Source organism: Camelus ferus, chromosome 6 (genome assembly GCF_009834535.1).
Source record: "Camelus ferus isolate YT-003-E chromosome 6, BCGSAC_Cfer_1.0, whole genome shotgun sequence".
Taxonomy (NCBI): Eukaryota; Metazoa; Chordata; class Mammalia; order Artiodactyla; family Camelidae; genus Camelus; species Camelus ferus.
The window spans coordinates 50,207,821-50,224,574 of NC_045701.1; the positions used below are offsets into that span (position 1 = coordinate 50,207,821).

The 16,754-nt window shown below is 35.9% G+C and overlaps 1 long non-coding RNA gene and 1 other non-coding gene across 6 annotated transcripts in view; one reads left to right on the top strand and one right to left on the bottom strand.

Moving 5' to 3' along the window:
• LOC106730238 overlaps positions 1-16,754 on the top strand; it is a 579,289-nt gene that overhangs the window by 272,955 nt on the left and 289,580 nt on the right. Inside the window, exon 5 of one of the 5 annotated variants that reach the window (XR_004320693.1) lies at positions 7,072-7,150. The exons of the other annotated variants lie outside the window; for them this stretch is intronic. This is a non-coding gene — a long non-coding RNA (uncharacterized LOC106730238). The remainder of the gene's footprint in view (positions 1-7,071; positions 7,151-16,754) is intronic. 5 annotated transcript variants of the gene reach the window in all.
• TRNAP-AGG lies at positions 6,625-6,696 on the bottom strand. Its single transcript has one exon. It is a non-coding gene; the product is annotated as a tRNA-Pro (tRNA).

The window sequence follows — 16,754 nt, forward strand, 5'->3', positions numbered from 1 at the left end:
AAGAAAGTCATACTGAAATCCCTAAAATTGTTCCTGCTGCAAGTGAAGGTCATACATCAGAAGAAATACCACATATCAGATGGATTAATGCCATGGTCAAAGTCTCAAAAGTTGCCAAAACCCAAACTGATTATGAGAGGTAACATTGGAATATGATAACATTATTCAAACGGCAGCCACAATCACATTACTGTGATAGATATGGCATTGGTTTGTTCTGTAAAAAATAAGTTGTGCAAGTATAACTTTCTTGAGTACTTTATTACATTGAATAGTGCTGCCTCCCCATCCTTCAATAAAAATGATGTCTGAATCATAATCCCTGGCATCTGTGAATACACTTAATTGTAGATGTAAGTAAGGTAAATATTGGCATGGACTTGTACCCTGAATCCAATGAGAATACCCTTACAAGTAACAGAAAGGACACATAGAAACACAGGGAAAAGCCATATGAAGGCAGAGGCAGGGATTGGAGTTATGTTGCCACAAATTGAGAAACCACCAGGAGCTGGAGGAGGTGGGGAAGAAGCCTTTGCTAGGGTGCTCAGGTGGAGCATGGCCCTGCTAACACCTTGACGTTGGGCTTCTGGACTCCAGAAGTGTGAGAGGATACATTTCTGTTGTTTGAAGCCAACACAGCAACTGTTAAACTTCTAGAATAAAAGTGCTGCCTCTGACATCACTAATCACAGTTGGTTCTTGTGAATGTTCTAAGGAAACTTAAGATTTCTAGGACAAGTGTGCACATGGAGGGCTTGAGCAAGACTGTGGTGATAAGCAGGACTGTGGAACATCACTTAGGGCACAATTGCAACTTGGGAGGGAAATTTGTCTTTTATACATTTATAGTGTATAGAATCATCAGCATTCATACTCATTCTTTATGCAGTTTTAGAGCTTCATTGTAGTGCCTCTGACACGGACTAGTTATCTAGAGGTAAATTAACTCACCTTCCTTGAGCCTTAGTTTTTCCATACACTAAATAAGGGATTTCAAGTGGGAGGAAAAACGTTTTTGTTCTAAAATAATCTCATCCTAATTTTCTGATGCCTTTAAACATAAAAACCAATGAACTTTACTGTAAATTTAATTGATCAGTAAAAGGACACATTGAGTTGGTCAGTTTTGTTTACTTACTGTTACAGAGATTCATTAGTTGTCTGCATTTTAATTGCCTACATCCAATCTGTTTATCTCTTTTCCTTTGTGAGGTAGTACAGTGGTTCCAATGGACTTTGTTAGCTGTGGCAAAATCAAGTGTTGATTCAACTCTTCCTACTCGGAAGTACAGCTGGATTATGTTCAGTACCACTGATTCTGTGACCTATTTTACGTACTCACTTATAATATTAACAACGGATCATCACTAGCAGCCTTAATGCTGAGATGAGAAACTTGCCTCTAATAATTAAAGTTTTAGTAAGAACCATTAAAATCTCATTGCTTTTTTTTCCTTATTATTAATGAAATAAAACAAGTTTGCATCTGTATTTGAACACAAAAACGGACGTGCTAAATAAGGATATGTCAGTTGGTGATTCAGTGGATGAAACATATACAAATACACATCAATACATTCAGTATTTTTAAAAATTTTCTGTACAAAAATTTTTTTCATCATCAAATGTGTACCCACTGTTCATTTTTTGCCTGTTCTAACTCCTAGAAGAGCATTTAGTTTCTCTATTGCATATATAATCAGAAAGTTTTTTTATTTGGAGTATTTTAGATATTGACGTGTAGATATTCTGTGTTTCTGGAAAAAAATTAGTTATGAGCATCAGCATTTTTTTGCTTCCAGCAAAAGGGTATAGATTCTGCTGTCCAATATAGTAGTCACTAGTCACATGTGACTATTGAAATTCAAAATGTGGCTAATCCAAATTGGCATAGGTTATATGTGTAAAATGCATAGCAATTTTGAAAATTTAGTACATGATAAAGGAATGAAAATCATCTCAGTAATTTTCTATTTTATATTGAAATGATAACATTTTGACTATATAAGTATAAATAGAGAAGAATATAAACTAACTTCGTCCTATTCTTTTAATTTTTTAATATGGCTACTAGAAGATGTATACTGGAGTTTATGCACATTTGTGGCTCACATGATTTTTCTGTTGGACATTAATTGTCAATTTTCTGTAAGTATTAAAGCTTCTGTATGACTTGCAAGCTAGCTTACAAGGAAAGATGTTTTAAGAGAGGGAGGTTAACATTTTTTGAATACATATTAAGTGCAGAATGTTATCCTGCTCCTTTTAGAGAAGATCAAACCTCACAATAATCTGAGAATGTTGTCATTATTTTCCCCATTTTATTGTTAAGACTTTGAAAGCTTAGATTGGTTAGTTAGCTTGCCTTTTTTTTTTTTTTTCCTGCAAGTCTAGTTAAAAGTAAAGTCAGAAGCCAACACATGTACCATCTGCTACTTGCAAGGTTTTTGATTTCACAAGTTTCATTTCTAGTAGAAGATGTCAGAGATTGCTTGTTGTCTTTAATATGTTTTCCCTCTTGTCATAGTGATAGAATTCCTGATTTGTGTTGGACCCTGATTTCTCAATGCACTTGCAGTTCTGTATAGCATCTGACGAAGGTGCAGCCAACGGGATCCAAGGGGATGTGGCTCTTCCTCAGGGAATCTACCTCAAGAAAGATGATATGTGTCTTCTTCACCACTTTTGCCTTTAACGTGTGATGTCTGGAGTCAAAGCAACCACTTTGGACTGTAAGATTTTAGGGATAAAAACCACTCCTAGGAGAATAACAAGATAACCTGAGTTTTTAGAGGGGACACACTGGAGAATTGGCATAAAAACAGTTGGACAGTTTACCTCAAGACTTCCACATGTGAGAAAGATAAAAGTAGATATTAAAATATTGACATAGTTAGTCTTTGTGATTTTTAAAAAGCTTGTTCCTATTTGATGCCAATAATAGCTAAATAGCCTTTAAAATGGAATGAGAAATCTTTCTTCAATAGTTTCAAGTTTTAGGTAAACAGTAACTGAAAAACCTGAAGAATGGTAACTTGGCAGAAAGAAAAATAAGAAAATCTTAACCAAGGGACATGTCAGGCTTTCTGGTCATGGTAAGAAGCAGAAGGGGTAGAAAAGGGGACAAAAAAACTTAAAATATAAATGATAAAGATACAACCTGACATAGTTACCCTATAATTGTGCGTAAACCCCTTTAGTGTCTCAGGGATACCTTTCATTCTGAAGTAGTGCAATTTGGTGTTCAGATCTCTCTCCCACACCATCTTCAGCTGAGACATGGCATAAACACACCTTTGAGTGGCAGATGCTTACACTTAAGCTATAAGTAGGAAGTTTCAGTACTTTTTCCTGTTATCCTAAAGTCATCAGAATGAGAACATAAGCAGAGAAAAATGTCCATGCCTGATCTGTCTCAACTATATAAACCAGGGAAAATGAACAAAATATATGACAGAAGACTCCCCTTGTATACCATGGCTGTACAAAAATGGAGATGGAAACCAGTACAAAAATGCCAACACTAACTGATGCCTCTGAATGTACAGTGGACAGCCAGAGCCAAGTGGGGAAGCTATTCATTTTATTTTGCTACTTGCTCATGTCTTAGTTTTCATTTTTCCCACTTTCTGGTTGTCATTTTGCCCGTGAAGTTTTTCATTAAACTTTCAGCTGACAGGCAGGTGATAGTCTTCAAACCTGGGATTAGTTCAGTAATAGGAATCCTTGCTTGAGGCTCTGTCTGCATTTCTGAGGCAGGACATTGTCCGGGAGTTCTGCCAGAGGGAATTTCGAGAGGTTGGTGTAGATTCCAGATTAAGGACCTCTCCCGGTCCTTTCCCTCCATTCAAACCCTTCCATTCAGTCTTTCTGAGCATCTTTAAGCAGTCTTGCCCTCCTAGAACTCAAGCTGAGGAGGAACAGACAGGCATGGAAACTGACCACCAGAGAGTGTATCTCCTGTCATGACTTCCTTGAAATTCAAAGCAGTGTTGAGACCAAATAGATTTTAAGGAAGTTTACCAAATCTATTAACTGAGTTAAATTTATGAGTTACTAACTCTCAGTGGCCTGCTGAAGTTGTTTTCCAATTTAACTGTTTTACTAATTATTCTAATTATATTATTTTCTTTAATTTAATTCATATATATTATATATTAGAATAAAACTTTCTCTTAAAAAATTGGTAACCAAAAGAAGATGAAATGAAAACTTATTTGGGTTATTTTTCTATCCCAAATGATGTATTCAGAACTAACATATTTAAGAAATGGGAATTTTGCTTCAGAAGAGTAGAGTAGGCAGATATCCGGGCAAGGTGTAAATCTCTAACTTACGAAAACTGGGGTAAAGCTGTAAAACTAAGGAGCGAACAGAATAACACAATAATTTAGAAAATATTCTGCCTGTTTTCCCTTAATTATCTTAATGTTTTAAAGGCATTGGCCCTACAGAGAAGGTGCCACTGAAACAATCCAGGATTTAAAATAACTATCAAATTCAGCATTCCTGGGTTGTAGCTAAATTTCTCAGGAAACCTAGAAGTATTTCTCAGATGACTTTGAATATATGAAATGACTCCAAGCTAATGAAAATTGAATGGGGGCTGGATTTTTTTTCTCCCCAAAGCCTAATATTTAGAATTTTAATCTGCCATATTCAGTCAGTCCTAATTAGGGGACTTCAGCACTATGCAGACATCTATCACCATGATATGGCTCTGGGGAGGCATGTGTGTGTAATTAATCACCATGAGTACCTGCCGTTCCTCCTTCTCCCTTGTGAAGATTAGACCGGGGAGAGATGAGCAGGGGCGCCACATTGTGTAAACAACTCCGCATCTTGCCAGTTCAATTATTTTACTTTCTTGGAAGAAAAGCCTTGTTTTAAAAATTGATAATGTTCATTTTTTTCCATTCTTTTTAGTATATACATTCACGGGCATTTTATTCTTTTAGCCTGAAAACTACAGAGCTATTTCACTAGGTAGGGGACAGGGGGCAGGGAGTTTACTGTTTTATGAAGAGCGTGCTATTGTGTCTCAAAGGACGAGTTCCTCTGTGTGAATCCCCAGTGCTTATCCATGAAACACCTGTCTTTTCTTTGGAGCTTTCCATACAAGTGCTGAGAAAATCTGACCTTTCTTAACTCATGAGGTAATGACAAGACTGCCAAACATGTGTTGTCTCATAATTGCTTTTACAGATCTGTGCCGTAAGCTATGATTAAATACTAGGAGAAAGGTCATTAAAAGATAAAAGAATGAAAATGGCTTGTTTATGGAAATCAATGAATTTAGGATTCTGTGGCACCTATGATAAACCGCAAATACAGTGAGACAATAAGCTTTAATGAACTTTAAATGTTGAAGGATATTTTTCTGCTGGGCCATCAACAGTTTGAGTATGAGTGGCAGGTTTTGCATGTTAAATGTGGTTATTTGTACTCTGCAGGACAGTCAGAAAGCGGGTGGCAGTTGTCTTTCAATGTAAAGAATAAAGGAGTCTAGTCTCTGTAGTTTCCTGAGGGAATTGTACACTTTAAGCTACTCAGCTCAAATGTGAGTATGTCTCAACCAAAATTTCAGATTCAAAAATTTTCCCATCAAGCAAATCAGAGTAGGCAGAAAGAACATACATCACTGGGTCCGGGGTTCAAAAACCACAGGAAATACCAGAGTTGACCATAAAGATGATCAGAGTAAAGCAACTACTACGGGACTTTGAACAAAATTTGCCTTTATGACAACTCTTCAGGGTAGATAAAGCAATGCATCTTAAGGACATGACACTTAATTTGGGGGACTTTTGATCTGAAGACAAGGCAAGTTCCCTGGAGCTCTGAAGAGCAGCTGGTAAATGAGAAAGCTTATATCTGAGAAGAGAAACAAAAAGACCTCTGGTTAAAAAGCCCCAAAATGAGTGCATCAAGACAAAATGCAAACCAGAGATTGTTCAAAGATAAAAGTGATGGTAGCGGAAGCAGAGTACTAGGAACTTGAGTTGTGTGTTAGAATTTGGACTCAAAGACAATTAAATGAACCTTCCTTATGCAAAGAAAGGCAAGCACAACATTTTAGAAAAGGATTTAAAAATCAAACCATGATCAGATCTGATACTCTGCTTCTGCCTCTCTGAAGCTAGGTTAGTTAATTCCTGCATTCCTTAATTAGAAGGAAGCAGATCTATGTTACCAAGATTCTTGACATTGCAATTTTGACAACTGAGGGTCCAAGGGAAAAGTCAGGAAGAAATGCTGGTCATGCAGGTTGAGCAGTCTTAGCAAATTTTCTTTTTCTTCACTCCAACTCTTTTCAGGGAAACAGATTGTGATGAATCCAAAGTCTGTCTCAGGCAGAAAAATATGCGGGACTACATTAACAAGAAAAAGTTGCAGACGATATCAGAAGTTCATTTTTTAAAACATAATTAATATGAATTCAGCTTTGTGTCAAATATCTAGCAGAGAGGGGGATAATTAAGTTTGTGTAAAACATTAAAATGAAAATGAGCTAATTTTTAAAAATTGCGTATTTACTTGTTCCTTTTTTAAAATTTATTTACTTTTATTTAAATTTGGGGGGATAGGTAAAGCGTTATTTATTTACTTATTTATTTTTAATGGAGGTACTGGGGATTGAACCCAGGACCTCATGCATCCTAAGTGTGCACTCTACCACTGAGCTATACCCTCCCCACTAAGCTAACATTTTGAGATCTAACTTTTAAAGCAATTTTCTGCTTGAATTGTAGGAAAGGATTTAGGAAGGACTTAATTTCAAAAATGTTTTTATACAAATATCATAAGATTATCAGTTTTTCCTTTGAAATAATAGAAGGTTAGAATCGACCCTCTTCTTTGTAGAAAAATAATCTACTTATGATTTGTAAGTAAAGACAGCAACAGAAAAAGAAAAATAGCATGAATGATACCAGTAATGCAAAGGGAGCATTTTATGAAGCAAAGGCAATACTTGATTGCCTGCACCTTTAAAGACCAAAACACTGAAAAGGAGAATAATGAATTATCCTGGTTGAAAGATTTTTTTTTTTTTTTTTTTTTTTGTAGAGCATTCATGTTTAAAGTCATCCTTTCATCCTAGAGTGCTGATTCATCAGTTTGAAGAAGTGAATAAATTCAATGCCAGGTATAGTGTCATTTTCTTTGTGGGAGCTCAGTAAACATTAATCAAGGGAGCTGATGAGAATTTACAAAGCAGAAAAACAGTATCATCCACATGTCTGTGACATACGATAAAAATTATATTAGCCCTAGCATTTAAAATATGGGCTACATGTGGACGTCTTTCTTATTTTGGCAACCCTGTTTCAAGCACAAGTTGAATCCTTTAACAGGTGGATAATTCTTGAATTTCTAATCACATTACCCTGCAAAGTTTCCTTTAAAAAAAAAAGAAACTAAAGTACCAATAGTTACATATATCTAAAATGTCAAAGAAGTTTTGCATCTTTTTAAATAATAAAAATGGTATTAGTAGCTCTTCAGTACTAAAGTTGCAGATATTGGATCTCAAGATTTAATTATGATCACAGTTACACATTTTGGTAATTCACTATATAAATATTTAGGGAACTTAGTATGAGCCAGGCTATCAAAAAAAAAAAATGAATGCCACCTCTTTCAGTTATTACAGTTATCAGTATTACAAGCTGGTGAGTTGCATACTAATGAGGTAGTGAAATGCAGGAGTGGGGATAAGGGGGCCACAGGTCCCGTAAGAAGAAAGGTGGAAGAGGAAAATGGCGTTCAGATGTTCTACAGGTACTTTCCTATATCCTCATTTCCCGTAGACTTTAATCTGCGCATCACCCACTAAGATAGGAGTAACTACTTATCTTCCTTATATATTTTTTTTTCATTTTTTTGTTAACAAATGAAAACTCCTTGGCCTAAAGTTACGTGATTCTCCTAGCAATTAAATTATGTAGCTATGATTTGAAGCTATGTCTATATTACTTCTGATATAGTGTATCAGTATATATATAGTGGTTATAACTTTAACCACACTGCCTTAGGACAGGATCTAGGGGGAACATTTCTGCTGTCATATCTCTAATCAATAGTGTGATATCATTCCTGGCTATAAAACAGACTAAAGGTTCCAGAAACCCGTAACAGCAAGTTTGAACTAATAGCCCACTTTGCTCAATGACATAATCACTTCTAATTATTTACTACTGTTTATTGTGGGAAGTATTTGTAATTTCCAGAAACCAAGCATCCCAATTATTGCCTTATCACCTGAACTCGAATTTCCTTACCATCTTGGGCATCTCCTAATCTGTTCTCATCTTTCACCTCCTTTGCGAGGGCCAAGATTAAAGCACTGTGCCCTTGGAAGCTCTGAGTCAGTAATTAACAATTCATAAATCTCTTTTAGTTCTCCTCACCTCCTGACCTCATCTAAAATTTAAGAGTCTGCTAAGGACGTTTTGCTTGCATCCCTCAGATATAGGAAGTAGTCAGGATGCCCTCCACTTTTAAGAGCTTTATGTTAAGGATTTCACCACCACTTCTTACTGATTCATTTTATTTATTCTACCATATTCATCTTCTTCATTCATCAGCACCGTCTTTCCTGCACTTCTGTTTTCAATTTGTATGTATTGAGCTACCACTAAAATGAATTGCAAACCTTCACAACTCCCTTTCCCACTCAGCCTCCATCATCCTTGAATGCAGGGTCTTCCATTTGTCCACATGCCGCAGAGCTGCTGGGTGTAGCTGGGGGCAAATGTCACAAGCGTGGTGGTCTGTTTTACTAGAAATTCCCAACTGCAAACACAAACATCAGCACTTCCAAGTTTACCTACTATTATTCTGTTAGTATATTTTCATTTATCTTCCAAGTTCTCACCACCTCCCTTTTTCCATTGCCCTTCACTCTCAGATAAGGACTTCACTTCATATTTCATCAAGAAAGTAGAATCTAACACTCAAAAGGAACTATTTTTTCCAGTAACACATCTATAGTCAAACACAAATTTGTATCTTTCATCTGTCTTTTCTCTGTTCCCTTACTTTTATCAAAACCCCTTCTTTTCCCTTGGTTCTGGATAATATTCATTGATGTTAGTCAAAATTTTAGCTCATTCACTACTCATCATTCCTTCTAAATCATTACATTATCCTGCTCCACTGGATCATTAACATTAGCTGATCTAGTGTCCCCTACTAAGTGAATTGTAATTCCACTGTACAAAAATAGAGAATTTCATCCTTGATGACACAACCCCTCCAGTGATGGGTCATTTTCTGTTCCTTTTCATAGTCTCCTAAGTATGCTAAGTATCTTCCACAATTTGTATCTGATCTTATCTTCTGTTTACTTGTCAACCAGTTAAGCTTCTGTCCCCACAACTACGGAGACAATACTAACCTAGGTGATTAAAAAAAAAAAACACGTTGCCAAACTCATTGCTATTTCTTTAGCTTTGTCTTACTTGAAATCTCACCAACCCCCTCTTCTTTCCGGGATGTTTCCTCTCTAGGAGTCTTTGAATTCACGCATCCCTGCCTTTCCTCTCCTCTCTCCCTCTCCCTCCTTCCTAGGTCTACTTTTCAGGAAATACCTACTTCCTCGTGCCCCAGAGGTTAATCTGGAGTACTTTTGTTCTTTTCTCTCTATCTTTCACCCCGGTGATGGCATCCAGTACCATGGCTATAAATAATATTTGCATGTGATACTTACTCAGTTTAAATGTTCAGATGGTTATTCAATATTTTATTCTACATCTTTAGTTGGATATGTAATAGGCATCTCAAATTTAGCATGTCCAATATGTATTACATCTTTTATCTCTTCCCAGGAGTCCCCTTCTCAGGAAATGACACTGCAGAACCCATGACTTGGGAGACACTTTCTATCTTTCTCACTCATGTTTTCCTCATCCAACTCATCATCAAGTGCTTTTAGAAATAACTCAGCTATTTCTAAATATACCAATTTTCCTGCCTCGATTTCTGGGCCCCATTCAATCCGTTTTTCATACAGCACTTAGAATGACAGTATTTTTTAAAAATCCAATCAAATAATGTCCCTCTTCAGGGACATTATAAAAATTCCTTAATGACTTTGCATTTTTAAAACATAAAGTCCAAACTTCTTACTATAGCCTTTAGGTCTACCAGCTGTCTCACCTGATTCTGAACTCTTTTCATTGACTGTCCTATAATCATACAGACTTTCTGTCCTTCTTTCTTGCTTCAGGGCCCTGGCTCTTGTCCTTTGAGTTCTTTGCCTGCACTGCTTTTTTTAGGGACTTTGCAGTACTGATTCCTTGGTGTTTCTTGTCTCTCAGCTCATGTCTCATTTGTAGAGAAGCTCTTCATTTTCACACCATGTAAAATCCTTCCTCATTATTCCATCATGTAATCTTGTTTATTCATTTCATTTCAAAATATGTTGTAATACTATTTTTCTTTTCCATTTAAATTTAAATTCAGTCAGAATAAGGTTTTTGTCTGTTCTGACAAGAGGAGACCTAAAGCTGTCTTGCCTAGAACAGTTATTTGCACATAGTAGGGACTCAATAATGATTTGTTAATTTAAAGAATGAGTCATTGGAGATGTCCTTTCCCAGGATCATCAGTAGAGGAAATATAAATGCCAGAAAAAAGAGGCTGTGATCCCCAAAGTTCAAAAGCTTACTACGATTTTCATAAGAAGTTCTCTTGTATAAGCATGACAACGTAGATGTTGGTATTTCGAGAGTATCAACAGAGACAGCTAATAGTGCAGAATGTGGGCAAGATGAGTATCACAGGTGAAACTCAGAAGGCCCAAAAGATAACTATTTTTTGACTTCAGAAATTCTGTTTTTAAAATTCTGTTTTCTTACCATTTTTGGAAACATGTTTAAGAGAGTAACTGGAGCCACATTCTGTACACTAAATCTATGGTTTGATTTAATCATGTAGCACTTGTGATGGGGATGGGGATAGTTGCATCAATGGGCTTTTTGTTTTCTTTAAGGATTTCCTATAGGTAAATCCATTTCAGAGATGCTCGTATGCTTTTAACTCTAAGTTGATTAATTGCCTTTTACCCTTTTATAGACTTTCTCCTTTCTGGGTGTCCAAAACCTTTAAATTCTGTTTCTATTTTGAAGACAATGCATCATTCTAGAGAATGGTTGGAGGATTTGTTGAGACAGTTGTCATGTTAAAAAAAAAAAAAGAGCTCTAGAAATGGGTAGATATGTTTCCCAGTGGTCACCCTTCATTACCCAAAAGTATAGGTACAGGTACAGTGATTAATCCAGAATCTAAATTTATTGTTAAGATGCCCAATGATGATCCTTGTTCAATTATTTTAAAGAGTCTGTTTTTGGAAGACAATTCTTGGTGAGTCTGTCGTATTTCTGTGTGTATTGTTAACAAGGCACTAACTGCTCTTTTTTTCCAGACTCTTTTCAAGAAAGTCTGTATAGTAAACAACCTTGGGAAATAGAAATAGTGTCTTCCTCTGAAGCACTGAAAAAGAGTGCAGTTGCCTGTGGTCAGGGTACCTCTTTTGTAATGAAATGTGTTGCTTGTGCAGTTATCATCAGACCCTCTTCTCATTACCATATGAAAATTGGGGATCAGCAACTGACACAAAGGGATGAGATTTGCTGCTGTTGCTCTGAGTTATCAGTGCTCCTTTCTGTCTGGCCTCGGAGTTGTGTGCCTTCTACCGGCATCTCTACAGCGATGGCAGGCTAAATTGTTTGCTTGCAAGTAGGTTAAACTTTCAGATCCTTCATAGCTCTTGATAGTCGTAAGCATTTATCTAGCAGCCTATGGGCTAATTTCCGTCTTTTCCTTCTGTGTTTATCAAGCAAACTGTTGGTAATGTGGCGCTTGATATAACTTGCCTTCAATGAGAGACTAAGAGTCATGTTTCACATCATTGTACATTCATAAAATTTTATTCAGATTATAATTTGATAGCATCACAAGGCTGCAGGAAGGAAAAGCACTAATTTTAACATTCTTGTCACATTTGCAGTTTTATTATAAATTAGCATATTAGCATTTGGGCTTTTTTTCAATCAGTCTGTTTGAACGTAATGAGTGTCCAGCTCGGAGATCTGAATACCTTCAAAATGTGCTCCCCAGATTAGTCTGTGTAAAGCATACGTCTTTACCAGGTTTCAGACAGCAGTGAGTTCATTGAGGTAAATGCTGTCATCTAAGGTGCAGGGGCCAGGTTGGGTGGCCAGAAGGATCTCTTCAGTTTACACACTCTTTGTTAGGTAAGAAATATTTATTCCTTTGGAATTGATTTGTAAACAGTAAGGGAACATCTCTTTATTCACACCTATTCAATGATTATAAGTGAGTAGAAAAATAACTGAACAAAAGTTTTACTGAGTAATAGAAATCCATATTTGGTAACCAGTATTACTTGTTTATTCTCCCCAATGGAGAAATCATGCATCTAGTTAAAACCTGATGAAATATAAATTTAAAAATAAGTAGAAAAAGACACTCTAGGTATTTTTAATATTCACGGAGAATGATTAGCAAATATAATTGATTATTGAAAATACAAATATTTTAGAAAATTAATTACATATTAAAATTATTAATATTTGTTAGTGATAATAAATATAAACACAAACCAAGATCATTGCAATTGATAAGTGCAAAGGAGAATGTACAGACGCAAACCCCTTCAGGAAATGACCCAATGCTTTTGCCTGCTAACTCTTAGGAGGAAATTTAGACTGAACTTCCCTTGCTATTATTAGCACTAGTGCATGTGCAGGTGTGTGTGTTTTCTTAACTATTATACCTTTTACCACAAAAAATATACTTACCATATTACAAGTGATACAACTGCATGTGAACATATCCTGTCTTGCATTATTCATAGCACTGTACTCTACTGTACTTTCAAACTGTCCTCTCTCAGTGACAAAAACCAATCATTGAAAACAGAAGTCAGCCACCCCACAAATCAGCAACCAGTGAACTTGTCTCATTTAAATCCTTAAAGTCCCTAAGGATCTTTAGGTCATAGAGGTTGGAGAGTTTTTCTGACAAAGCTAAATGTGGTAGCTGATATTCTTCCTTATTAGAATAAATTTTTGGTAAACTTGTTAGTTGGGAAATTAAATCACAATTATTTAGCATTGATATTAATTTTCCATAAAATAGGCAAAATTATATGAGTTTAAATATTATTTGGTGTTAAACACACAAACATTTTACCTTTGATATTCTAAAAGATTTAAAATATAACATAAATTATAGTACACAGTTTTAAATGTTAATTTACCTTGTAGATGTTAGAAAGATATGGAAAATGACCTACAAAATAGCTTAAATATAGAAATATAAATTCCTATAAGTTGTATGCAAAGTACTTTTCTTAAATTTTCACATTTAATAAACAGGATTAAAATTTCCAAAATTGATTATTTCCATCAAAGTATGTTTTGGGATTGTGTGACTATATAGACAGATTAGTGGATCATCCTGGTGGATAAAAACTAACATTATTTCCTCAAATTTCTAATTATGACTTTTTGCTTATTTTTCCCTGAGTTCATTATTTCTACATTCATACTTTCAGTCCTTTTGTAACAATCTCTTAGATGCATCTTCTGCATTATAATGTGAATAAACAGAAATTCTCTCTGTTAGACAAGTTTGCAATCCACTTGAAACTGTGTAAAAATTACTTCTGATATGAAACCATTGTTGACACAGTAGCCTGATTAACACTTTCATAGTGAGAAAGCTAACTGATAGAATTTTTCCCACTGAGATTAGATACTAGCCTTAATAAAGGCAAAAAACACACTTACTCTCTTTTTGCAGCCATGGTTGTTTTGGTTACAAATGACAATACAACTCAATCTATCCTTAGCACAAAGAGAACTTAGTGACTCAAAGGATGGCATTATCTTCAGGCATGGCTGGCTTCAGGAATTCAGAGCATCATGAGAATTCTTTATCTGTCTCTCCCTTTCTCAGCTCTATTTGACTTATTCTTCGAGAGATGCTGTTTAAGTAAAGCAACAAGCTGCCCCAGGCAACTGTCAATTTACGTGTTCCTTGGAGGTTGACATGCCAGTTTGAAAAATAACAACCATATGTTTTTCCAGATATCTCTGGTGAGGTCCCAACATGGATTCTCATTAGCCCAGTTTGGGCCATACCAATTTTTGGACTAATTACGTATCCATGGAATGGAGAACTCTGATTAGTCAGACACATGCATACACCTACCACTGGGGCTTAGAAGGTATGTTCAACCCCACCAAAAACAGTCATTGATCAAGATAATGGTAAAACAGATCAGAGAGCCTAAGCAGACAGAAATAAGTGTTTCTTGCTTTTCCTGAGCCCGAATCTACAAACTGATCATTCTGAGGAAATTCATAGAAAGCACTTCAATACTTTTGTGTTAAAATACATATCTAAATCAAACTTTGAAAGTTTCTTCTTCATTTAGTCACTATCAGTAAAGTAAAACACATTTCTCAAAATACTCTATTTTACTGAATGAAATACATGCATAGTATTCTGTATACTGAGTAGCACTGCATCCCGAGTTGATAACAAGAGCTATATATATGAATTGGGGATAATTCTAAATTGGTGTTAAAGTATTCAACTCAAGATTATTTGGAGAAACAAAACTGAGCTTGTGGCTATTCCAGTCTCTTTGTTTCTTCTCCTTCTAGTGTCCTCTTATCCACCACTAGGTTCTCCATCCCTGCTGATTTTGCTATGTAGTGACCGATGCACATGAGAACATGAACTTTGAGATTAGGATGAGTAGGGGTTTTTAAGTGCAAGGCTGGCCTTTCTTACCAGCTGTGTTTCCTTTGGTAAATGTTTCAGTTTCTCTCATCAGCAGTTTAGAGCACATAGATTTAGAACCCATGGGCAATCCTTTTAGCCAACAGTATTATTTCCTTTGCACTAACGTCCCAGCTAAAAATCAATCCAAACCTTTGGCTTTTCTGAATCTGAACTTATGAGAAATAACAAATAAAATCACATAAGCAAGCAGGCAGGTGCTGCTCTATTTGTGAGACTTCCATCTCTGCAAGTCCTTAAATACTTCCTGAAGATTCTTTATGTTTTCCAAGGCTTCTTTCTAACCCATTCTCCACTTACCGCAAACCTCTATTTAAACCTTCCACGTGACACTTGCCTTCTTCTTTTTACATCCCAATAACTTCTAGCCTCCTAAACTGTAGGCTCTTCAGCATCTTCATCCTCTGATCCCATTCCTCCTGCCCAGGCTCAAATCTGCTCCCTGGCTTTAGATTCCATCTTGTCCTGTTTCTCATGACTGTGCCACTACTGACTCCCCCTCTTCTATATTTTATAATTTTTGTACTAATATCTTCTATATTATTTTCTTATCACTACTGTAAAAAGTTACCACAACTATAGTGGTTTAGAACGTGATACATTTATCATCTTACATTTCTGGAGGTCAGAAGTCTCAGATGGGTCTTAGAGGGCTAACATCAAGGTGTCAGCAGGGCTCTGTTCCTCATAGAGCCTTTAAGGGAGAATCTGTTTCTTTACCTTTTCCAAATTGTGGCAGCTATCTGGATTTCTCTTCTTGTGGACTCCAGAGAGCAATCATGTTATTCCAGGCTCTACTTCCATCCTTACATCTTCTTCTCTGAGTCTGACATTCCTGTCTTCCTCTTATAAGAACCCTTACGATTACATTGAAAATCCAGAAATGTCTCATCGTTCCAACTAAAGAAGCTAGACTTAATCACATCTGCAAAGTCATTTTTGCTGTGTAAGGTAGCATGTTCACAGGTTTCAGGATTAGGGCATAAACATCTTTGAGGAAACACTGTTCTACCACGCTTCTCTAACATTATTAGTCAATGTCCATTCCTTTTTTATTCTTGCTCTTTAACCCTACTTTGTGATCACATTATTTCTGACCTTTTCAAAACCAGTCTTGAATTGTCTGCACACATTGTTTTCCTCATCTCTCCCTACATACACATATGCACACGTTCTACAGAAACCAATTCCATCAGGGCCATTTATGAATTTTTAATCACAAAATCCTTTTTAGTTCTTACCTTTCAGCACCATTTATATCATTGGTAACATACTGATTCTTAAAAAACATTTCCATAGTCTTCTATCACACCTACTTTTCTGGTTTTTCTTCTATGCATCTTACTAATTTTTAGTTTACTTTCAGGATTGTTTTTCTGCTTTATATGTTATATGTTTCTATGTTATGTTTATATATTTATGTGTTAGCTTTTCTCTGGATTCTGTTCCTAGCCTTATTCTCTACTCACTGTACACAGTCTCAAGTTGTTTCAAAAACTCCATCCTTTCAAGTTCTTTCAGGAATACCAGTGACTTCCTAGCTTCTATTTTTTTTAGTATAGATCTCTTTTTTATTTCATAGCATACAACTAATTACTGTAGTTTTCAGTTAGATTGTGAAAGCAATTTATGCCCTCCTTTTTTCATTTCTTGTATTCTTTATCCTCCAACATGTCTTAAAATTCATTCTTGAATTTGCCTCTGTATTTCTGCCATCAATCTGTTATTATTCCTGTGTTCTTTCTTATAAATACATTCTGAAATTTTGTAATTCACTTCATTTTTATGCTTACCACATCTCAGGCCAAGATTATCTATCATCTGAATTATTTTTATAGCCCTCAGGCAAATCATTTTGCTTCAAATATGGCTTCCCTTCCAAGCTATGCTTTATGATAGAGACAGAGGGA